At 62.5% G+C, this 23785-nt stretch overlaps 2 protein-coding genes across 3 annotated transcripts in view; one reads left to right on the top strand and one right to left on the bottom strand.

The window, feature by feature from the left end:
• MACROD1 (mono-ADP ribosylhydrolase 1) overlaps positions 1-23785 on the top strand; it is a 146192-nt gene that overhangs the window by 78262 nt on the left and 44145 nt on the right. The window lies entirely within an intron of this gene.
• Positions 1-23785, bottom strand: part of FLRT1 (fibronectin leucine rich transmembrane protein 1) — a 76079-nt gene that overhangs the window by 39768 nt on the left and 12526 nt on the right. The window lies entirely within an intron of this gene.

Genomic DNA, 23785 nt, shown 5'->3' with positions numbered 1-23785 from the left:
GTGATTGTCAGGAGCTGGGAGGGTCACTGGGGCCAAGGGTGGAGGCCCTCGGTGGCCTCACCAGGGCCAGCAGGTGACCGGAGAGACAGACTATGCTTGAGGGAGATGCTGCTAGTGGTGGCGGGGGCACCCGTGAGGAGGCGGCCGAAAGGAGTGAGAACAACGTGGAGAGGGCCATCGGGGCTGTCCCCTCCAGCTTCCCTCCACCCCAGGGCCCAGTTCACCGTCTCCCCATCCCCCTCCTCAGGAGCCCTCGATTGCTGCTTCAAATCGGGAGGGAAGAGGACAGGAATCCAGCCACCTGGGGGGAGGAGGTCACAGCGGGACCAGATCATCTGTCTCCCTCCACCTGTTCCCTCAGCGTGAGCCTGTCTCGGCTCTGCCACCTACCAGCTGGGTGGCTCTAGGCAAGTTATTTGGCCTCTCTGCGCCCAGTGACCCCATCTGTAAAATGGGAACAATAATGGATTGCGATGAGGATCCAAAGAAATGACGCGTTTCAAGGGCCAGGCTTCAGATGGTACCCAGGGAATGGTTCAGACCGGGAGGGCCACCCAGGGCAGGGCCGGTTCTCTCCAGACACGGTGACTGGGTTGGGGGCTCATCGGGAGGGCGGGGCCAGGGGCCGGCCGCGCAGGTCCCAGCCTGTCCAGACCTGGCCCAGGATCCCCGGGAGGGAGGCGCTGGCACGCGTTGACCGGCTGGCCCAGTCCCCGTGGCCTCAAGCCCTCACAAGCCACCCTGCGGGGTCAGCCTCACCTCCCACTTTCTCTGCGCGGAAGAACGAGGCCGGGAGAGGATAAAGTGCCTCCTGGGGCCACAGTGGAGACCAGGCCTCCCCAAGGCCAAGCCCCCCATCCCCACCCCCTCCCTCTGTCCTGCAGGTGGCTGGGGCAGGGTCTCAGGTCCCAAACCTCCCTTTTCAGCCCTGGGGGAGTCAGGAGCCCACCTGATTTGATGGGGACGTAACCCTCTGGCCCCGGGGTCACAGGGCATCTCCTGGATAGGACAGCAGGCTCTCAGATGGAAAACGGGGCATTCAGGCTCCCAAAGTAAGGCTGGAGACCACCAGGGCAGCCGGACCCCCAGCTCCAGGAACTTGGGAGGGATTTGGTTCCATAGCGTCCTTGCTGCGAGTGGAGCCTGAGCCCGGGCAGCCCCAGGCCTCCGGGCAGCAGCTCAGGCCCCACAGGGCAGTTTAATGGCATCTGGCTCCTGGGAGAAAGTGGGGGGGGGGGGGGGTCTGACTATCCGGATGCACTGGGAGGGTGTGGGCCCTCCCTCGAGGAGAGCCCAGTTCAGCCATGAGAGAAGGGCTATGAGGGAGGCTGAGGGCACAGAGGTAACACAGGGATTGCTTGTCCGCCCTTATTTGCTGTGTGACCTTGGGCCAGAAACTCAACTTCTCTGACCTCCTTTCCTCCTCTATAACATGAGGACAGTTCCTCCCTTCCAGGGTTGCTCTGAGAGTCCTGTGGGGTCCTGGTAAGGGGGCACACCACTAAGGCTCAGCACAGAAAGCTGCTGTTACAAATCTTAGAGATGAGAGGGCAAGGGGTCTGGAAAGTTCTCCCAGAGCTGGGGCCTTGAAGGATGCATAGGAGTTCGGGGTGTGGGGGGGAAGGTGAGGGAGCCTCCCTCATAAACCTCACCCGTGGTAGGGAGAGGAAAGATCCCCACAAATGGGATTCTGGGGTCTTGGGGAAGCCCTTCCTTTCTCTGTGCCTCAGTTTCCCATTTATAAAAGGAGACCATTGCCCTGAGCTTCATATCCAGTTGTGACATTCTAGGTGACTCTTCCTTGAGGGGAGGCAAGGCTGTGGTGGGGAGGGGATAGTCCCTCCGCAACATCCCCCTGGCTGGCTGGGCTGACATGTTGCCCTTGGTGCAGACGTGCTGGGAAGGTGGGCACCCTCGAATGTGGGCCTCCAAGGCACCCCTGGTGGTCAGGGCTCCAGCCACCTCCCCCGACTCTCAGCCGAGCCGAGCCAGTCCTCCACCCACAGAGCCCAGAGGTGGCCAGGCCAGACCCAGGTCTCAGCTGCGGCTCTGGCCCCTGCAAGGTTCCGGGGGCTGCGGGGACCCCCTCCCTGAGCTTAGGGCTGGACGCCGGCTTTTCCCTGGCCTCCTCCACGGGAAGCCGCAGTGTTTACCCCGCCGAGGCCCAGCTTTCGCTCCCTGAGGAGTGTGTTTAGGAGGCGAGAACCCACACGCACACATGCACTCGCGCACCATCTGACGCGCCAGACCACACAGGCTCCCAGCCCAGCCGCAGATGTGTGCCCCGGGCTGCGCCTCCTGTCCCCGGGCCAGGGCCGGGCGGCCGCAGCACGGCAGTGGACTGGCACTAAATTTGAATTAATAGGTTCGTAAGTGCCACATATGACCCCAATTAATCCTTCCCCAAGTCTCCCAGTGTCCTGCTGTCCATCTTGCGGGTGCCCAAACTCAGGCTCCGGGCCGCTAAGGAGCCTAGTCAGAGCGGAAGCCAGAAAGTGGCACGTGGGGTTCAAGGGCAGATCTCTGGGACCCCGAGTGTGGCCTGGGCTGCCTCAGAGGGAGCGAGGATGGGCACAGGGACAGCGGGGATCTGCAGAGGGCAGAGGACAACGGCCAGGGGACAGCTCATTGGTCACAACCGGACGCCATCAGCACACAGCAGGTGCCCAGCATCAGGCTGCCCTGGGGGTCTGTGCACGGTGCCCTGGGGCCCCCAGAACCTGGAGTTGGGGATCTCTGGACCTCTGCCCCCCATCCCTGCACGTGGCCGGGCATCCCAGAGCTAGGATAAATGGCTCTGAGCCACCGGAAGCTGGGCCTGCCGGCTCTGCCTCTGGCTGACCACAGGAGGGGCTCTGCTCCTGTCTGGACCACAGAACCCTTCAAAGAATGGGGCAGTTGGAGCAGACCGGGGGCCTGCACTTTTGGGGGGCTCACTTGAGATCTGATCCTCTTGCTGGAATATGAACCCCCCAGACATTCAGTTCAGGGGTACCTCCTCCTGCACTCCCAGTGTTTCAGAAATCTCAACTCAAGTAACCCTCAGAACAGCCGTATCACCAGGCTAGGCAGTGGGGGGTGCTCTTTATTATCCTCATTTTATGGATATAGATACCAAAGCACAGAGAGGTGAAGTAACGTGCCCAGGGCCACACAGCAGGCAGTGGCACCGCCGGTATGTTAACCCAGCAGTCTGGGCATTTAACCACTGGGCTTAATTTGCATGGTGGGTTCAGAGCGTGTGGTTTATCCTTCCGCTTGGTAACTCACAGAGGCGCCACATGTGTTTTTTTGTATTTATCCGCTGCTATGTAATTATTTGAATTAAAAACAAACGATGCGGATCAGCTCACCTCCTAATCTTAGCTTCTGGGATCCAGCACTTGGGGTTTCCAAAGCCTCGGCCGGCCGTAGGCAACCCCTCAAGGGCCCCACCCACCAGGGGGCTGTCCCCAGGCTTGACTGGCAGGGGCCAGCCCCGCGTCCCAGGGCAGGGGAGGCTGAAGCGAGGCGGCTGCCGTCGCCTGCCCCTCCCCCGGCTGCGGTGGGCGGGGCGAGCGTCCAAGTTCAGCAGTCGATCGGGGCTTGCATCCTCCGTCTGCGGGGGATTTAGTGCCGGCAGCCGGTCAATAGCGCGTTTGTTTCCCTATCGACCGCTCGGCCAGCGCAGGAGCCGGCGCCCCCTCCGCCGCTCCGGCCTCTTCGGGCTGCGGAGCCTGGACCTGGAAGCGCCACCTCCAGGGCGAGTCTGGGGGCTCCTGGAGGCCCCCTGCCACTCTCAGCCCCTGCGCACAGCCTGGCCTGGGCGACTCCGGACTCGGGACCCCCTAAAGCCCTGTGTCCCCCACTCCCGGTCTTAGGTCCCACAGGCCCCAGGGAGGATGGAGCAAGCAACCCAGTCTCCTGCCCCCTGCCTCAACCCTCGGGCCTCCTGCTTGACAAAGGGCCCTGGTCTCGTGGGGACGAGAGCTACTTCACAAATGGGGAAACTGAGGTTCAGAGAGGTGACGTAACATAAGCTGGAGTTGGAGAAGCAGGAGTTCCCAGGAGCGGGACCCTGGTCTGGGAAAGGCCCCGGCCAGGTCCGGGAGCAGTGGCAGCCCTGGAGGCTTGCCAGGGGACCCTTGGCCTCAGCCCTGCCGTGACCCCGGCCATACCAGGTTACGGGGAAAGGTGGACACTGGGGTCCGTGACTGTCACTCATTCGTTCATTCAACACATAGTGCCCGAGGGCTGCTCTGTACCTGGCCCCAGGGGTCCCAGCCTCGGGGAGCACCTTAGGCCCCCAGCGGTGCCCTGGGCGTGAAGTGGGTGGGTTCTCTGAGAAGGGCGGTGCTAAGGGGGAGCTGGGGGCCCTGGAAGGCTGCTTCCAGCTGGGGGCACCACAGGAACCCGGGAGGAGGTCTTTTGTGTGAGGGCCCCGAGGGATGAATAGAATTTTAACAAGGACAGGAAGGCACCCCAGGCGGCGAGCCCAGCACAGGCAGAGGGCGCCCCACGTGGTCCCCAGGGCAGAGCAGAGAAGAGCAAGCCAGCACGGGAGACGGGAAGGTTTGAGGAACCGTGTGCCCTGCTCCTTGGGAGCAATGGCCCCTCCTCGGTTTCCTTAACCAACCCCTGGAGGACGTGGCCCCAGGAGCATGGCCTTCTGGGACAGTGTCCCAGACAGGGGACCCGCTCCCTCCTCCCTCTGCTCCCGGCTTCCAAAACGAGAAAGAGCAAAAAAACTATTATTGTTCACGCCTCATCTCCCACCAAAGTTATTAAATTCCATTCCACGAACAAATAAATCCATTTTTATTGCAGCGGGAGGACCGGGCAGCGTTTGCTGTTTTCCCTCTTTTATTTTTCAAAGTCCTGTTAAATCTGCCCCCGGATCGCCTGGGCGGCCCCCTGGGCCCCAGCAGGCCCCTGTTGGCCACGCTGTTTGCTCCCCCTCCTCTGCAGCGGCAGCCCCTCCCTTGGGAGTGGTGGGCGGGGCTGGATCACCCCTGACCTGCCATCCGCTCCAATCACCCACAAAGAGGGTGGGGGAGCTTCCCGCCAGCCTCCTGTTTGTCTGGCATTTTAGTTCTGCAAACACTTCCCGCACATTTCCTCCGAGACCCAGCCGTGCTGTCGTGCTTTCGTGGCTGCATTTCACAGGAGAGGAAATTCAAGCTCAGAAAGGCTCCAGCACATGCCGAGGCCAGGACAATGGTAACCCTCAGTCGCAGCTCTCTGGGCCCCAGGGAACTGGGCTGGGCCTGGCCACCTTGAAGAGGGGCGCGGGCTGGGCTCTGATCATCGATCTCGGTCACCCCGCTTGGCTCAGCAGGAATTCACTTCCCATCTCTGTTCCCCACCGGCTGTGTGACCCTGAGCACATGACCCGGCCTCTCAGGGCCTCAGCTGCCACATCTGTGGAAGGGATGTAATAATAACAGCATCTCCTAGGCCGCCCCGAGGATGGAGATGCAGGCAGGCAGCACGCAGCACAGAGCTCAGGACTTGCCCATGCCTCTCCTCACCTCCCTGCGCCAGCCCCCCAGCTTCCGAAGGTCTGGACCCCTGTGTGCTGCTCCTCTGCAGGGGGCCATCGATCGACCCTGGGGGGGTCAGGCTAGAGTGCCTTCACCGCTGAGGTCTGGGACGGGCGCCCGAGATAAATCCTCATCATGGCTATTTTTTCTCCCTAAACCATTTGCTAAAGACTTAATGACTGTCAATAAGAAGCCTGTTGAGTCTGAAGGCCGCAGCTTGTGGAGGTTCCCTGCGAAGCAAGCATTCAGATGACGCAGCTGCCTGGGCCGGCCCCCCCCCCACGGGGGTGTCACCACGCCCCCCTCCCACCCTCGCACCCAGCTCTGCATGTGTCCCTGCAGGGAGGGGATGCTCCCCCATGCCCAGGATGGCGGCAGGCCGTTGCAGGGCAGAACTAGCACCCCGGGCGCCCCCACCCCAACTGGACTCACATCTGGGGGAACTGCTCCTTCAGGGAGAGCCCCTCCCATCCCACCCAGCCCTCCAGTGGTTGTGTTCACCCCGAGCTCCCCAGGCCCCTCTGCCCGCGGGCCTGGCGAGTCCGGGAGGCTGCCTGCCCCATCGGGCGCCGACGGCTGACATCCCGCGCTGGCCCGTCCCCGCAGGGCCTTCCCTCCTGGCTCAGAGCTGTCTCGGGTGTCAGATGGGCTCGTGGTTCCAGGTGAAACCATCCACTGTGCCCCCCGCTCCGACACATAGGCCACGTCTTCCTGCCCTCCCTCCCTCCAGCTCCCTGGACCGCCCTGCTGTTGCAGGCTCGGGGCGGGGGTCCAAGTCCTGGGCTCCATCTCCTGCCCCGTCCTTCCTCCCCGCTTCCTGCCGCTGTTCTCTGGGGATCCCCTCTTCGTTTCTCTCCAGACTGATTATCGTGCGTGGCGCTATCGAGAAAGGCAGCTCCAGATAACGTTCCCAACCTGTCTGTCGGCACTTGGGGCCACTCCAGCCCCAAGGGAAGGGGGGTCACGTGGGGGCCCATGTCCTGCCAAACCCCCTGCAGCTCTGAGCCCCTCCAAGGAATCGAGGGGCTGACTCTGGCCAGGGTGGGAGGCTGCAGCGGGGCACAGGCCCACGGTAGGGGTGGGGCATGCTCACAGGGCTGCAGCAGGGTTCTCATCCCCTCACCTGGGCACCAGGCTGGCAGCCGGCCCAGCCCTGGCTTTTCTGCCCTCGGTGGGGAGAGAAGCAGACACAGACAGAGAAGCGGAATCAGGACCCCCTCGTGCTGGCTGGAGGAGGTGGAGGCAAAAGCCGGTTGGCGCTGGGACAGGAGCCCTCCCATTCTGCCTCCGCCTCCCTGGTCTCAGTGTACTTGTCAGTCAAATGGGAGTGGCAGCCCCGCCAGCTTTGCAGGGACGCCCACCGTAAGGTTCCTTCAGCAGGAATCTGTGCACTGGTGATAACCGAGGTCATCCTAGGACCCCACACTTCTGATGGGCTCCAGTCTGTGCCAATCTCTTTGATCTCTGGCTGCCACCTGGCGAGGCAGGTACAGCGGGCACCTCCGTTTTGCAACTGCTGGGGCGCGCCGGGAGCTGGGCCAGAGGCAGGGAACAAGCCAGCCAGGGGCCCTGCCAGGGGCTGGCAGGCGCTAGTGTCCCCAGAGGTGGAAGGGGGGGCCGGCGGGTGCTGGGCGTGGCCAGGACAGCCTCGCCCCCGGCTCCCCGTGCCTGGTACAGAAGGGGTTTCTGGCACTGCCTGTGGGCTCCACGTCACCTGCACAGACGGCAGAGCCCCTGCCAAGGCTCCGGCTCGTGGCTCCTGCCAATTCAAAGGCTGGATCCCAACGCCATTCATTTACATTTTGATTCGACTTCCTTAATTTTGCTCCAACTTCGCTCGACTTCAGTTTGAGAATCATTTTAATGTATTTATCTGTGAGGCAATTTGTTAAATAACCCCCAAGACTCGGTGGTTTTCCGTTCTGAGCTTTTATGGCGAGGCTGTTTTAAATTAAATTAGTTGTCGGGGTCCCTGGGTGCCTCGTAACGGGGATGGGTTCGCCGCCAGCCCGCTCATAAAAGCTGGGTGAACCGCTGGCTAAATGGACGGGAGCAGGAAGTGGGCCGATCGGCTCCTCCCAGACCCCCTAGCTGACCGTTTGGGGCGAGCGGGGGTGGCACAGCCGCCCGCAGTCGGAAAGCAAACAGCTCTGGAGCCACCCCCGGCCCCCCAGCTGGGATGCGCCTGCCAGGCTCCCCGCAGGGCGCGTCTGAGCTTACCGCAGGCTGGGGCGGCCTTTTCTCTGGGCACCCCAACCCCCCAGCTGCCTGCTCTGGGGCCCCAGGTGGTGTGTGTCTGTGACCCACGGGCACATCTGTGCTGTCACCCCCTAAGGGTCAGCTAAGAGGCACAGCCTGGTCTCTGCTTTGGGTGCCTGAGCCCCAGGGAGAATTGCTGGGGAGTTGGGGTGAGGTTGGTCCCCCCTCATCCTGTTATCTGAGCCAGACGTGTGTGCTGGCTGTCACCTGGGCCGGGGGCAGGATTTGTGAGCCGAGAGGCCCAGGTATTGAATCTATATTTCATTTTCACGTCAGTAGCTGCTATTTGCCCGATAATGGACTCCCCCCGCGCCACTCTCCGGGGGAGACTGAGCCGTGGGAAGGAGGCCGGTGTCCTGTTAATGATGCTGCTGTGCTGTGCGGGCTGGAGTGGGTGCCTCTCCCCGGCCGCCCCCTGGAACGGTGCGTTCCTACAGGTGGGCACGCCAGCCTCCCGCTGCCCCCCCGCCCTGCCTGCCTGACCTCCAGCAGCACCCGGCCAAGCCAGCCCCGGCCCGTGGGGAAACAGGACACTTCCTTCTGCCCTTCAAACCTCACATCCCCTGGAAAGCTGCCAGCCCTTGGCAAATGGACCAGGACGCCGGTCACTGGGAGTCACTGTACACCTCATGAGGTCTCTCCAAGGACCACCCAGCATGAGGGAGGAGGGCCAGGATGCTGGTGGCATTTGGTCCCCTCCACCATGCCTGGCAGGGGTCTGACACACAGCAGGTGTTCTGCACGGATGTCTCCTGTGCCCTGGGGGGCAGCATGCCATGCTGGTCATCAGCCTGGGCGCTGGAGCTGGACGCCAGGTCCAAATCCCGGCTCTGCTGCTTCCCAGCTGGGTGACTGCAGGCCACTGGCTTCATAGTCAGGAAGCCTTTCTGTAAAGTGGGGTCTTCCGAGGGGCACTGCTGGGACGAAGCGGGTAAAGTGCTCAGAAGCTCCTGGAAGGTCGTAAGCCTTACCGTGTTCTCACCTTGGAGGCAGACATCTGCTAAGGAGAGTAACTCTTTCGATGCACCTTAATAGCCACTTAGCAAACTCCTATTCATCCATCAAGGCCCACCCAGAGGTCACCTCCTCTGGGAAGCGTTCCTGAAGCAGAATTAGCTGTGCTCTCCTCTACATTGCCCCCACCCACTCGGTACCGGGGTGAACTTTGCTGCATCCTTCTCCCACCCAGCTGGCTGGGCCTCGAGGGAGGGTGGGCTCTCTCCGTTCCATCTTTTGAAACTTCTCCATCTCCGGACAAGCACACACCCTGCTGCGCTCACTGCGGCCTCAGTGAGTGTTCGGTTTTGGAAAGGAGGAAGGACAGAAGGCGGGAACTCCTCCTAAAAGGCGGATCTGGCCATCAGGCCCTGGCTTCAAGCCCTCCTGGCCCCGGCCGCCCCAGAGCGAAGCCCAGCCCCCAGCATGTGCCCGCCGCCCTCCCCTGGCCTCTCTCGTGCTCAGCACCCCCCACTCCTCACCTCTGCGCCTCTGTTCCCGGGCCTTGCCCACCCAGCCCTCCACCTCCCCTCCAGGCCCACGTCCTGCCCCTTTGTCCTCTGGGCAGCCTCCGAGGCCCCAAGTCTGGGTCAGGCGCCCCTCCGGGCTCCATCTCAGCTCATGTCCCAGCCCCGTCACCGCCCCGAGTCTGGTCTGCTCCCCCCATTAGACTGCACCCAGGGAGGGGGCAGGACCTGAGTCAGTCTCAGTGACCGTGGTGTCCCCCCAGCCTGATGCATTGTCAGTGGGCTCCGGAGGCACTCAGTGAATGAATGAATGAAGAAATGAATGATTATGGTCCTTGTGAAACTCTGGGCTCCTGGCCACCGAGTGCCTGGGGTGTTGGCTGGCAGCCCCCTTTCTGCCAGTGGTGGGTGCCAGGCCTGGCTGTTGCTGGGATCGCAGGGGAGAACTCAGAGAAAGCCCCTACTCTGTGCTGTTTGCTGCGTGGCCACAGACCCTGCGCTCGGCACCCTGCTCTGATGTTGTCCGGACATGCTCTGGGTTTTCATAGGACCAGAGCTAGTCTCAGGCGAGGGCCGCGCATCATGCACACACACAGCCAGTCCCCACGTGCCCAGCCAGGCAGGGCCTGAGGTCTCCGGCTCTTTGGCCAAGAGAAAAGAGAGGCTGCCTGTCCCAGTGCCCAGAGGAGAAGGGTGAAGGGTCAGCACCCCGGGGTCCCGGCCCCAGCACAGACCCCTGCTCAGCTGCCGAGACCCCACGCCCCCCTCCCTGCGGGGCCAGAGGCATTGGAAGAGTCTACCTGAACCAGGGGCTTCTCCCCCGGGTGAGACGCCCACCCCAGCATGAGCAGGGCCGCAAGTGAGCCGGCAGCCTGGCTTCCTTGCTTTCTGTCCCCGAGCCCGGGCTGTGCAGGTCAGGATTTTTCTCCCCTTCAGTGATGTTTAATTCATGTCAACCCAGCCTGCGTCTGTCCTCAGAAGACAGAGAGAAGATGCAGAAAGAGAGAGGGAGAGATGGAGGGGCTCAAAGAGATGAAGGGAATCTAAGAGGAGACCTCAGGTATGAGTGGGTGTCGCTGCTCAAAGCCGGATAACCTAGAAAGATCCAGTGAAGACGTGCTCCCTCCCCGAAGCTTCCTGACAACACGATTCATTGTCACCTCTCATTCTATCACCGTTCCTTTTCAAACCTCTGCAGCTCGCGCTCTCCCTGGGGAGGCCCGGCGGGTCCCGCCCTCCGCCACCCTCTCTGGGGCGGCGAGGAAATGGGAGGCACTGTTGGTGCTAATCGCATTGTTAGACGAAGATGTCCGCGGGGCTGTCTAATCCGGGGCCCTGATTAAACGTGCTTGCTGCCTACAGCCGGCCTGGAACCAGCCACGGCTGCCCAGGCGGCGGGAGCTGGCCCTGGGCACGCGCCGAGGTGTGCCCCAGCCCCCCTTCTGGCCCCGCCAGCACACACACCCATGTCACCCAACCTCAGTCCTATAGGGGAGGTTTTATTCCCACATGAGCTTCCGGGGACCGAGGAGGAAGGTACTGCCCTTCCCCTACCCCAGCGAACTCCTGTTCATCCTTCAAGAAAAGCACACTATCACCTCCTCTCCCTCCTTCCCTCCTTGCACTTCTCTGGGGTCCCATATACTCGTGGGCTGTGTTTAGTTGACACACATGTGGTGCTTCCCATGCACCTGGCAATTCTCTAGGTGTTTGACAACCGTTAATTCCTGTCACCAGTATTAACCCTACGCACTAGTATCACTCTCCACCCTGTTCAGATGAGGAAACGGAGGCACAGAGAGGTTAAGCAACCAGCCCAAGGACACACAGAGCCAGAGTTCACCGAGCTCCTGCATGTGTGCCCTTGACCACTTCCCAGTGGCCTCTCCCCTGCCCACACTGCTCCCTAAAAGGCTTCATTCGTATGGGGACGGCACTCCAGTGACTGAGCCCTCACACCACACCCCATACCGTCACCGGCTAGGCATTGTCCCTCCAGTCATCTCATTTAACCCCTCACAGCCCAGAGCGGGGCAGGAGCCCTGTCATTTTGCAGTCATGGTGTCCCAGCCTCAGGCCAGGGGAGAGCCCAGGAGTGGCTCGGGGCTGTTCTGGGGAACGAAGGGCCGGGCAGAAGTGCAGGGCTGGGAAGGACTGGCCTGGCAGGTGGTGCCAGGGTGAAGGGCCCCTCCTGCCTTCCCCCGAGCCCCTGCTACATGAGGCCACCAGGCACACTAGCCCTCTGTGGCCTGGTTTTGGGGTGGCAATCTGGGACCCTGGCCTGGGTCAGGCCCCGGAAGGCAGGGATGGGTGCCCTGCAAGCCTTTAGCACAAAAGGCCCCTTCAGAGCGGGAGCCACAGAGCTGGGCACCTTCCCTGCCCAGCGGGGACCTGTCAGTCCCGTCCACTGTCTGCATCTGGCAGTGTGGCTCCACACACGCAGATGCACACACTCCTAGAACGGGGCCTGCACACCGTGAGTGCTCAGTAAACACTGACCGAGCACAAGAATCCCACGCTCCCCCAGCAGAAAAAGGCCCCCAGGATTTGGGAAGACCTCTGCATAAGTCAGCCCACAAACTCGGGGCTCCCTCTAGGAAGCAGCCAGGGCCCATCACTTGCTCTTTGATTCAGCACCTCCCATTTATTGAGCACCTTCTGTGTACCAGGCAGTAAAGCGCAGGGGGCTGCTCAAAGAAACCAAGCGGAGGAGCAGCCCCTCACAGTATGGCAGAACCAGGCCCCCATGTAAAGACAACTGTGACCCCCAGCCCAGGAAGCGCAGAGGAGGGACCCCTGCCCGGGGAAGTTTCGGAAGGCTTCCTGGAGGAGGGGGGCATTTGAGCAAAGCCCAGTGGACATCCTCCAGGCAGAGAAGGGGTCAAGGCAGGCCAGGCAGAGGCTTGGACACAGTCTCAGAGACATGAACAAGGCAATATTTGTTTGGAAAAGTAACCAACAGAAGCAAGTGGAAATGGTGGGGCGGTGGGGGTGCTAAGTACAAGAGTGTCTCATTTATTTCTCTGAAAAATAACGTCTGAACTTGATGTTCCGCTGAGGGAGGGATGCTCACAAAAATCCCTTGGCTGCCTCACTTGCGGCCAGAGGGAGGCGTTTTCAAATGCAGATTCGGGACCCCACCCACAGATAATCCAATTCAGCAGTCGGGGCGGCACCCAGGGCCGATCGCAGCGCGGACTCCGGGGTCAGAGGCAGGTGACTTGCAAAGCCCAGGGCGTCGGGCTCAGGAGGAAGCCGAGGGCCCCGGGGCCCCTCCTCTCCCCATCAGAAGGGCCCTCACCTCCGGCGCGGGGCGGGGACGCAGGCGCAGCGTGAAGGAAGGGCGGACGGCGGCAAAGTCAGCGCGCGGCGCATCCATCTGCCCTGACAGCCAGCAATTACACCGCGTGATCGCCAGATTACTCCAAATGCATTTATTACAGGGGTTAGAAGCGGGGGACTTATTTACTGGCAAATCCATACTCATTACAAGACTCAGCCTAGCCTAGACTGAAAACAGCTCAACTGAAACAAATAATTACCAAAGTCCTTCCAGCGCGAGGCTCTCAGGTGGTTGCGGGGGGCAGCGGGAGGCGCCTGGCCCTTTCCACGAAGGAAAGGGAGGAAGGGGCCTCGGTTAGGGATGCCCGGGTCGGGGAGGGAGACACCGCCCGCCCCGCCGTGGTGCGCATGCCCGCCCCGGTTATGAATATGCAAACGAGCCCGCGGGGCGGGGCCGACACTCCGGGCCCGAGGGGTCTGGCCACCACCCACCCGCCGGCAGGGGGAGAGGCGAGCTGAAACGGGGTCGACCTGGCGGCTGCAAGGTTCCAAGACCAGGCCTTCCAGAGGCGGCGCAAGTCCGCGTTTTCCAGGGAAAGAAACACTGGACTCGGCACAGAGCACAGGCCCCCAAGTTGTTGAGTGAATGAAAGGACGAGTGAACGGAAGAATAGTCCAGATGGGCCCACTCTCGGTCCCCAGGCTGCGGGCTCGTGGAGGGACCATCTCCCAGGGTATCGCCGGGCGGGGGTCTTTTCCAGGTCCCCCCTCCCAGGCACACGCGGCTCTGACCTTGTAGCCACAGAGCTGACAGCCTCCGGGCATCCTTGGGGCGTAGACTTTGGGGACGCATGCAGCGCACCGGGCTCCCAGGCCCCAAATGCCTTCCGCACTCGCCTGGGGCCCAGAAACGAAATCAATCCAAAGTGATTTTTAGGACTGCCAGAGCTCTCCTGGACTCCTGCCCCCATTTTACAGATGAGGAAACTGAGGCCCAGACGGGGCTGGGGGCGGTTGGCCTGCGCATGACGGAGAGCTCCCCGCTGCGCCCCGCGCTCTCGAGCCTCCTGGGTGGCGATCAGTGCCCGCGTGGGGAGCTGTCAGGCCGATTGAAATGTGGGCTCGGCCTCTCTGCCCGGTGGGCAGATGCTGGCACCGCCACCCGCGCCTTAAATATTCATTCACTTGACAGAACACTAATTAAACAAAGTAAGGTGCATTATTACTTGATTAAATTTTTTATTGGCAGCTTAATTGGTCTGTTAGTTGCCCCTTAGGGAGTTGTTCGCTTGCTCCCCCCGCCGAGTGGGAGGGGGTCCCAAGCCGTCGGTGCGCCGCCCGCGCGCCTCCCATCCCTACGCGCGGGGCCTTCCGGGCGAGGGGACCAGCGCCCGGCCCTGCGGAGGCGGGGCACCCGGGTCGAGGTCCTTTTCCTATTGGGTCAGGGTGGGGCGTGGCAACCAATCAACGCCTAGGGGCGGGCATCTCGAGGTCAAGCTCCCCGGCTCCACCTCCAATGCGCCTCTGAGACCCCTTGGAGAGGGAGCGGACCCAGGCCTGGAGGGAAGGCTGGGTTTGACTGGCCTGGAGTGGCTGGGTGATCTATCTCTCTCTGGGCCTCAGTTTCCCTATGTGCACCACCACAGGGCTGAGGCCATTCTGGCCCCCCAGACACCTCCCTGCCCACGGCCTCTGTGTGGACTGCCTTGCAGGCCGGGATGGCCTGGGGGTCCCGAGCCTTGAGGGTGGGCTGTGGAAGGCTCTGGGAATGCCCCCGTGGAGCAAGTGAGCCCACCTTCCCTCCCACGCTAGGGGGCACCTCTCCCACTGCCCCTCCAGGTAGCATGGCAGCCCGCTCTGCTGCACCCCTCTGGGCATAGGTGCTCCCCAGTCACCACCTCCCCAGTCAGGGGCTGGCCACGTCCACCCTGAGCGGAGCTGGACCCGCACGTCCCCTCTTCACAGCCTGCACCTCCCAGTGCTTCTCCCCCTCCCCCGCGGGGTGACAGGAGTCTGGAGCCAACCTAAGCCCCCTCAGACCGGCTGCCCCTTGCCCCTCCTCCCCCAAGTCTCTGTGGTGGTCGCAGTGGAGGAGAAGGGCCAGAGGCTGTTCCGTCCTTTCACAATGGCCAATCCCATGTGTGAGCCTCAGTTTCCCCCAGTGCAAAATGGGTGCCCATCCTCATCCATTGAGTGAGATTTGAGTGTCGGGTCCTAATGTAGGAGCACATCCCCTCCGCTCTGAGGTCTCATCTCCCCCAGTCCTCACTGCCTCCTCACCCCGGGTTACAGACAAGTTTGCGAGGGGCGCAATGACTTGTCCAGGTCTCACAGGGGGGCTCAGGTCCACTGGGTCTAAAGCACGGCCGGGGAGGGGAGAGGAGAAGCAGGCAGAGGGAGGGGAGGGCCAGGCTGCGCCGCTGCTGGAAAATCAGGGGTGGGCAAAGCTCCGTGTTCACACGCCCACTCGCCGGCTCCCCAGCCCATTCAGCAAACAGCGAGCCCATTCTGGGGCCTCCCAGGGTGGCCCGGGTCCGTGTGTCACCCCCCTTTCCGACCATGCCCAGTGCGGGAGTTTGGGGGACATCACTGGTCCTACTCACCCCCCGCTGCCCTCTCCACGCCTGCGCGCCCTCCAGAGAGGATCCAGGCCTGGCTGATGACAGAGGAATCATCTGGCGGCCCCAGAAGCCGCCGCTGGCGGGCAGGAGGCGAGGTAATTGGCATCGCCGGCTGCGGGAGCAGGAAATGAGCGGCCGCAGCCTGTGTGGTGCGGGAAGCTGTTCAGTGTCATCGGCCTTATCTGGGAACAGGCTGCCCAATTACAGGGCCGTGCCCGCTGCACCCAGCAGCTGCTGGCTCTGCTGTGGCCCTCTCCCCGTGTCCTCACAGCATCTCTAGGCCTGGGGCATCTGCTGCCTGGAGAGAGCCTGCTCTCATACTCCCCGATCCAGGTGAGCAGCTGCATGTGCCCCCAGCCAGGCCTGGCAGACAGGGAGCAGGTGCCAGGCCGCACCCACAGGTGATGGTTAAACCGAAACCCCGCTGGCAGTAGTCCCCAGCTGCCTCATCTCAGGGCTTTCTCGAGGCAGGAGGAGCAGGTCACCCTGCTCAGATCCCCCGCCCCCTCTACCGGCCGCCAAATGAGAGGATTAATAATTCCGTGGGTGGACAACACTCAGAAATGCAGCACCGCTGGGGGCTGAGATGGGGTGTCATGTATTAGGAAAATAGCACTGTAATGAGGTTGCACTTGTACCTAAGGCAGCCGGATTACCAGAACACTCTGTGGCTCACAGATCCAGGAGGGGCCGGTGTCCCAGGAGAGCTGAAGTGAGGCGGGGGCTGGGCCACCCTTCTGGACCAGAGATGGGGAGGCCGGGCAGTGCTGTCTGGGCAGCCACACCCAGGGGTGGCACGGTGGAAAGAGAACCACCTGAGCCTGGACCCGCCTGAGTTCAGATTCGTGCCTCCGCTCTCGCCTCGGTAAAGTGGGGTACTGGGGCCTGCTCCCAGGCTTCTTGTGAGAATTCACGGGGCTCATGAACACAACGCCCAGCAGGGCGCTGAGCACAGAGTAAATCCTCAACAAGGGACTGCCCCCTTCCTCCTCCCCCTGCAGGAGCCCCAGCACCCGGGCCTTGTCAGGCCCCTCTTCCCGGGAAGGTCTCCCTTAGGTCTGTAGACAGAGAGAGGGGGACCCTGCAGCTCCCTCTCTTGACTCAGCCCTCCACTGTGGCCCGAGGGGTGATGGGGGCTGGGGCGGGGCCGCCCTCCCACCACACACACTTACGTGCCCCCTGGGGACCACAGAGACATATGAGAGTCCCCTTCCATTTGAAGACCCCCTTCAAGCAGGCAGAGAGGAGATGCACCTGGAGTCAAGGCCCCAGGGTCAAGGTCCTGCTCCAGGATTCACCAGCCCGACAGCCTCAGGATGTCAGCCCACTGCCCCTCTCTCTCCATCTGGAAAGGGGTCATGGTGGCCTCATGGCCCTGGAGACTACAGGCTTCCTGACTAGCTGGGAGCTTCCTGAGGGCCGGGACTGCCTCTGTCTGGCTCCTCTCTGTCCTCGGAGCCGACACGGAGCCTGGCACCGAGCGGTCCCTGCCCACAAGGTTCTGATTCCACCTCTGCACCTGAAACTGCTGCCCGAGCAGGAGCTGGACAGGGCAGATCTGGGGGTCCCCATCCCTCTGGCCTGAGCACAGGGACCCCACCTGCTCTCAGTCCACAGTGGGAGGAGCAGGCAGTGGGCTGTCCGCTCCCCTAAATCCAGCCCCTAGCCAGCTGACCCCAGAGACCTTGTTCCTCTCCTTTGTCCCAGCCTTGTAAACTTGGGGCTAGCTGAGGCCCAGAGTGGACAGGGGCCCGCCAGGGCCATCAGAGCTAAGGACTCGGATGAGCACACAGAAAGCCGTGTTTAGTGATAACTGCTGTGGCGCAGACTGGCCAGCAGGGAGAGGCCTGGCGGCTGGGGTGGCCACAGGAGGCTTCCTGGGGGAGGTAATGCTGGAGCAGAGGGCAAAAGGAAGGCCATCCTTGTGGCAGTGAGCCTGGGGTGTAGACCAGCCCCGAGCCCGGGGCCTTGAGTCCGAGGGGGTATAGACGTGATTTATAAAACAGACTGGGGGTCTTTCCAAAGGGGTGGGACAGGCCCTTCACCGGGTACCTTGGACCCCTGACTTCAGCCCAAGGTTCACACCACCCCTGCCCCACCTCATGGAGACCCCAGGATTGGGGCCTAGCACCCCCGCTGGGTTCTCAGCTGTCCCGGTGAAGCCTGCCCTGGGGGTTCCATCTCTCCCACGACCTGTTGGCCGTGTGTCTTCATCACAGCCAGCCCTGCCAGCCGCCACCCAGACTCAGGACTCACCACCCACCCCCATCCCTCAGGGCCATGCGTGAAGTCTGGGCTGGGGGCGGGGTGGGGCTGGCCACCCACCTGGCCCCCGGCTGTCACTCACAGATGGAGGCCTGGGCTCCGTCTCCCCGTCAGTCTGTCCACTCTCTCCCAGAGCCTCCTGTTCCTGCAGCTGCTCCCCCGCCTCACCCCTCCTCCCTGCAGACAGCTTGGTTGGGCTGTGGGTGTGAATTTCCACTAGGAGGGAGGGCCTGTTCCTTCTGCCGCTGAAGCAGAGCCTGGGGGAGGGGAAGCAGGAAGCAGTGGAGGGGAGCTGGGCGGTGGGAGTGGCTGTGCCCGGGGACCCTGCAGAGCAGGGCTGAGGTCCGGCTCCCTCCGCCTCTCCCATGGGCTCGCCTGCCACAGCTCCTCCAGCAAAGCCAAACAGACAACAGCATCCAGGCCAGGATGGCCCGGAGGACCAAGAGCAAAGGGGTCTGTGGTCCCACCCGCCTTGGCTCCATATTGAGGGGAGCTTCAGAACAGACTCCTGAGCTCCTTTTCCTCTTCCTCCTCTCTTAATACCTCCTCCTCCAACCCTTCCGCACAGCCAGGGCACACTGTGCTCCCATTTTGTGGATGGGAGGCCCATGGCTCACATGAGCTCCCTAGGTGCCTTGCTGTGTGGCCATCAGCAGCAGCCAGCGTGGCCTCTGTCCCCACCCCACTGGGCCCTGCCTGCTCCAGCAGCCCTGGAGGGACAAGAGCACACCCAGCAGTCACCAGCCAGGCCTGTGCTAAGATGTCACCCGGACCAGTGCCCTCTGTATGGAGGGGTAAACTGAGGCAGTGCAGAAAAGCAGGGACTACACCTGGCACTCCACCCCCCATCCACCACGCATCCATAGATAGAGAGAATGTCACACTGTGCGCAGTGCTGGGGAAAGACCCAGGTGAGATGCTCCCCAGCTTCTCCTTGGCCCCATGTCGCGGAACCATGTGACTGCCCACTCCCACCCTGGCCTGTGCGAGGTGCCTGGCCCCTGTGGTTCCCGCTAATGAAGGGTGACTCCACCCACCCAGGAACTGGCTGCTTCCAGCTGGTATTTAAAGAAATGTCTCTGAGCGTGACAATGACACTTGTTCCCCTTCCTGTCTCCCACCCACCCCACCGTGTCCCTCTCAAGGTAAATCGGAGACAAAGCTACTGGCTGCCCTCACTCTGCTCTGTCCCCAGAGGAGCGCCTCATGCGAGCTGGGCTCCATGCCAGCCCTTGTGCTGCGCAGGGCCCATTCGGGGACAACCAAGGCCCAGGGCTGCTCTCAGGACACACCAGTTGGCCGTGATGAGGGTCAACTTCCAGACCAGGCTGGGGGAAGCAGGGAAGGCTTCCTGGAGGAGGCGATGTCAACATGGAAAAGGCAGGTGGGAGCCAGACTGCTGTGGGTTGAGAAATGGCAGGAGATTCATCAACCGTTTCTAGAAATTCGGCTATGAGGGGGCAGAGAGAGAGAGCAGAAGCTGGAGGGGGAAAGGAGATTTGGGGGGTTGTTTTTAACAGGACACACGAAACATCCTTAGAAGCTGGCTGGAAAGTACCACGGGAGATGGGGTGGCCCCTCGAGAAGAGGGAGGATGAGTGACAAAGGGAGGACCCACCAAGGCAGGAAGGGGCTGGACAGGGCGGGTGGAGGCCAGGAGCAAGAATGTCTGTAGGGCGGGTAGCAAGACAGAGGCAGTTTCTGTCTCCTCTGAGCAGTGAGAGATGAGGTTGTCTCCCCCTCCCCCGCCCCGAAGCACTCGCCCGTTTAAAGGATGAGGAAACTGAGGCCCCGCAGGGTTCTGGTGCCTAGACCCTCCCGGGCCCACTGGCTGGCTGCCAGCCTGCACTCCTCTGGACTGGGAGGGGGTGAGGGCCCCGAGCGCATCCTACGGGGAGCCCTGCGCCCACTTCGTGGACATCTGCTGGAAACCCCACGCCGGGTTTACAGGGCAGCGTGCTTTCCAAAGTGCTGGGCTCCAGCCCTCTGCCGAGGCACTCGGTCTCCCGGGGAAGCGGCCGCCGCCGTCCTTTGCTAAGTTGTTCATAATCTCCACTGTCAGGCAGTCCTTCCTCCGTCTAACCTAAGTCTTTCCCGTCACGGCTGAGCCAGCTCTCTCCTCGCGGCCCCGCCATCCTAGAGCAGCTGCCGTCTGTCCCAGCCCGGGAGGCCCGCTCACTCCCGCGCCCTTTCCCAGGTGCACTAAGGGCAGAAGTGTGTTTGAGCCTCACCCTGTCCACGACACCCGTGGGTCCCCGTGTCATAAAGACGTCTCCGGGGAGCTGGGGACCTCCTTGGCCTCTTCCTGCGGCTCCTCTCTGAGCTGGGACCTCCAGCTCCGGCTGGTACCCACTCCTCTCTCCTGCCTGGCGGGAGAAACTCAGGGCCATTCACAGGTGGGGGCGCCTCCCGCCACCCCGGGCCCGGCCTCCCTTCCTGAACGGGGCCAGAGACGGGAGTCAGTGGCATCACCCCAGTGGAGCACGGTGCCTAGTCCACAGGAGGCGCTCGGTAAGGAGGCCGACGCCAGGCCAGCGAGGTGGTGGACAGGGTGGCGTGGAAGGAACCCAGGACGTGGCCTTACATCTCAGCCCGGTCACTAGCTCCCAGGTGGCCCTGAGCAGCCTGAGTCCCTCTCCCAGTCTCTTCCCATCTGCAGGCGAGTGGGGGGCTCTAGAAGGGGTGGCTGTGCAGAGCCAAGGACCACCAGGGTCCTGCTCAGCCCACAGCCCCGCAGGGCTGGGAGCAGCCAGAGAGGGGAGGGCCAGAGAAGGGGGGCAGGAACTCCAGTTCCCCCAAACCCCCTCCCCGAGGCAATCACAGCCCACTGTGATTGCTGAGGACCCCACTGAGCAAACGTCCCTTGTGGCTCCCCAGGGCAGGGTCCCTGTGTCCTCCCGCCACCGCCCACTCCAGCTCTGGGCTGTTGATGCTGAGGCATCTGGGTCCAGAGGGGTCCCTGCAGCCTCAGACCAGCCCTGCCTCCCCCTAGGCCTGGGTTCCTGGCCTCACTCCCGTGGGGGACACAGACATCCTGGCCCAGCCTGACCCACCCCCTCGGCCCCCAAGACTGCAGGCCTGGCCTAGCAGCCACCTCCAAACCCCCGACCTGCAGGAAGCTGTGAGCTCCGACAGCCCTGTTTGCAGAGCCCGGCCTGGTTAATCTGCTTCATTAAAGGCACTAATTAATTGACTTAATTAAAAGGGTAACCTGGAAGCCAGCAGAACTACCTCCTAATGAGGCACGAGCCTGTGCGGAGGCAGCCCTGGAGCCGAGGAGGGGGCCTGCCCGCCTGCCCCCAGCATGCCTATCCTAGGGCCCTGAGCCCAGCTCTCGGCTCTGGCAGCCCCCGGCCTCCATCGGCCTGGTGACCACTGACCCTCTGCCCGGCCCCACACCCCCCTCAGTCTGGCTGAGCGTGCTGGCGAGAATTGGAAATCCCACATGCACCTGAACCGCTTAGCTGCAGTTAAGAGCCCAGAATGTCAGCAGCCCTAATTAGACCAGGCACAGGCAGGTTGCAGCTGATAAAGGTTAACGGGGCCGGAAGGGTGAGATGGCCGAGGCAGCCAGGCAGCTTCCCTTCCCAGGCGGGCCCTCCCCCCTGCTCAGCAGGAGAGAGTGCTGGGATCGATTAGCCATGTCTGCCTGGGGCAGTGGGTAAGGAGTGGAGGCTCGTGTGCCACTCTGATCCCACCTCCCAAGAGGCTGCATCTCTGCTTCGATGCCTCAAACCTCTCCCACAGCCGAAGGGGAATAATTCTCACAACTCCCTACATCTTTACAAGGCCTCACAGCTCAGAAAGATTTTTTTCCAGACAATATTCACTTGAGCTTCCCGCCACCCTTCCAGCTTTGGACCTGAGCATCCCCATTTTAGACCTGAAGCTCCAGGGGGCTTATCCAGAGCCATCCTGGCCCTGAGGGCACTCTCTCTGGACAGAGGGGGATGGGGGCATCCTCCAAGGAAGGAATAGCTGTGGTGTCAGGACCCTGCCCTCCAGTTCCCCCAAACGCTGCCCAAGACGCCAGCCAGGTTCACGAGCGGCCCCCACCTCTGACCTGGACAACGTCTAATCCGAGAAGGAATGGCATAAACACATAACAGTGCCCGGGGACCAAGTGGCCTCAGAATAGTCACTCCCTGCGCCTCTCGCAGCCCCCTAGAGAGGAAAGACAGGACTCAGGATGGGGTGGGGGTGGCCCCCAAGATCCAGGGGAGCCCAGTTAGGCCCCAGCATCCTGGGAGGCAGGCAGGGAGTGAGACCAGAGCCCACGGGCACTCTGTCCATGGGTTCAGGATACAGAAGGATTTGTGAGGGCGGAACCCCTGAGGGTCCAAGCCCCAGCCCTGCCCAGCTGATGGATGGGACCTCGGCAGTCTGGCCAGCCCAGGGCCAGCGTCCACACAGCCGTCAGCTCGCGGCCTTCTCCACACTGACACCGCACTGGTGGCGGCGCTTGGCCGTCTGTCACACCAGGATAGATTCAGTCTCTGTGCAAACAGCTGTTAGCATGCCCGTCCGGCAGCTCAGCCGCCCGCCCGGAAACCAGGAGCGAGGTTCCCACGAGGATGCCCCCGCCCTGTCAGGATGAGACTCCATCAGCACCAGGCCCCTGGGGAGAGGGGGGCGGCCATGAGGCCGTCACCACCGACAGTGTCAGGCCAAGCCGCCCAAGTCCCCTGCCCCACCCCAGCTCCTGCCTGAATCGCAGACCCACGTGCCCACCCCATCATCTACTTGGGCACCTGGAGGGCTGTGAACGCTGGTGTCCTCCAGGAGTCGCTTCACCCAGAGGGACCAGCCCCTTCCCTCCCTGATGGGGCACCCACGTGGTGCAAGGCTTCTGCTGCACCATCCTATCATGGCATCGCTGGCCCCATGTGACAGATGAGGAAACCGAGGCCTGGAGAGGTGGTTAGATGAGTGGCCAGGGGGACTCGAGTGGCCCTGGGAGCTGCACCCAGGGGGGTGAGCACAGTACTTGGGCCTGAAGCCCTGGAGTGTATGGGGGACATCAGGCTGACCCCCTGAGGAAGACTCAGGCGTGGGGGCCGAGGGGACAGGTAAGCCGCCTACAAGGAGAAGGCCTCGGATGTGGACCAGCAAGGCTGCAAGTGCGGGAGGTCCTGCTGGGACAGCAGGGCGTAGGAGAGTGCGCCTTGGCAGTCAGGGCCCGCTGGTCCCCTGCGAGTCAGAACCCCGCCTGCGACCCCGCCCAGGGCCAGCAGCCCGTCTGCTGGGTGCACCGAGCCCCAGCAGGCATGTGTGGTTTACCCTGGGCACGAGAACCTGCCTGTCTGTCCCCTTAGAATCTTCCGGTGCAGGGCGGGGCTGAATCCCCCGGGACCCGGCACAGTGCCCCCCAAAAAGCAAAGTGCTCAGAACCTGTCTGTGGGCTGGTGATGTCAAGCAACCGCCGTGTAGCCCTCGCTGTGCCAGGCTGGCACGCAGCCCTGTGAGGGGACTGTCCTGCCAGGTAACCCGTGGGGACTGAAGCACAGAGAGGGTGCAGGCACGGAAGCATCCAGGACCACACGGGACCAGAGCCCAGAAGTCAGGCTCTTCAGGGAGTCCTGCCGGGGGCTGTACAAGACTCCGCCCATCAGCTAGCAGGCAGGCCGTGTCGCTGGCCTCATCCCGCTGCCCTCATCCCGCTGCCCTCGTGCAACCTGCACATTTCCAGAAGGGCGGGTAGGGAGAGCACTGGACTGGGAGTCAAGCCTGGGGCCAAGTTCTCGGGGCTCCTTGGGGAGCTGCTTAATCTCTCTGGGTCTCAGGTCCCCGTGTGGGAAATGGGGCCACCAGCCCCCACCCACCCCCCAGGCTGGTATGAGGGTCAGAGTGAGGAAGGGGCTGGGAGCCTGGCACCTGGCTGCCCTGCAGGGGTCACCTGCGCCCTGGCCAGAAGGCACTGGGGCATGAGGGCTCAGGGGCCTGATTTCCAGTCCTTGGGAGAGAACCCAGGGGAAGAGCAGATAATCGGCCTCATCATTTCACCAGGCTGCTGGTGATGAATATTAATAGCATTAATTATTTCCAATCCAACATCCAGGTCCGGGCTGGCCGTGAGCGATCCCCAGGCCACGAGGTTCTGCGGCCTCCTCCCCAGGGCTGTGGGATCTGGGTCTGGGACAGAACCTTTCAAGGGCAGAACAAGCGGGGAGGACCCAGCCCTAGCAATAAGGGGGTCTGCAGACGGACTTCACCTCTGGGTCCCGTAGGAAGGGCTTGGCGCCCATTTCACAGATGGAGAAACCCATCCAGCTCAGGATGAGAAGGCGAGCTGGGGGTCCTGCAGGAGGCATGGGAGGTGCAGGAGGGGCTGGTTGAACCAGCTGAGCTAGGAGTCCTTGACTGCTCACGGAAT

Source organism: Equus caballus, chromosome 12 (assembly GCF_041296265.1).
Source record: "Equus caballus isolate H_3958 breed thoroughbred chromosome 12, TB-T2T, whole genome shotgun sequence".
Classification (NCBI taxonomy): Eukaryota; Metazoa; Chordata; class Mammalia; order Perissodactyla; family Equidae; genus Equus; species Equus caballus.
The sequence above is the reverse complement of the archived record's forward strand: the minus strand, read 5'-3'. Positions and strand labels throughout refer to the sequence as shown.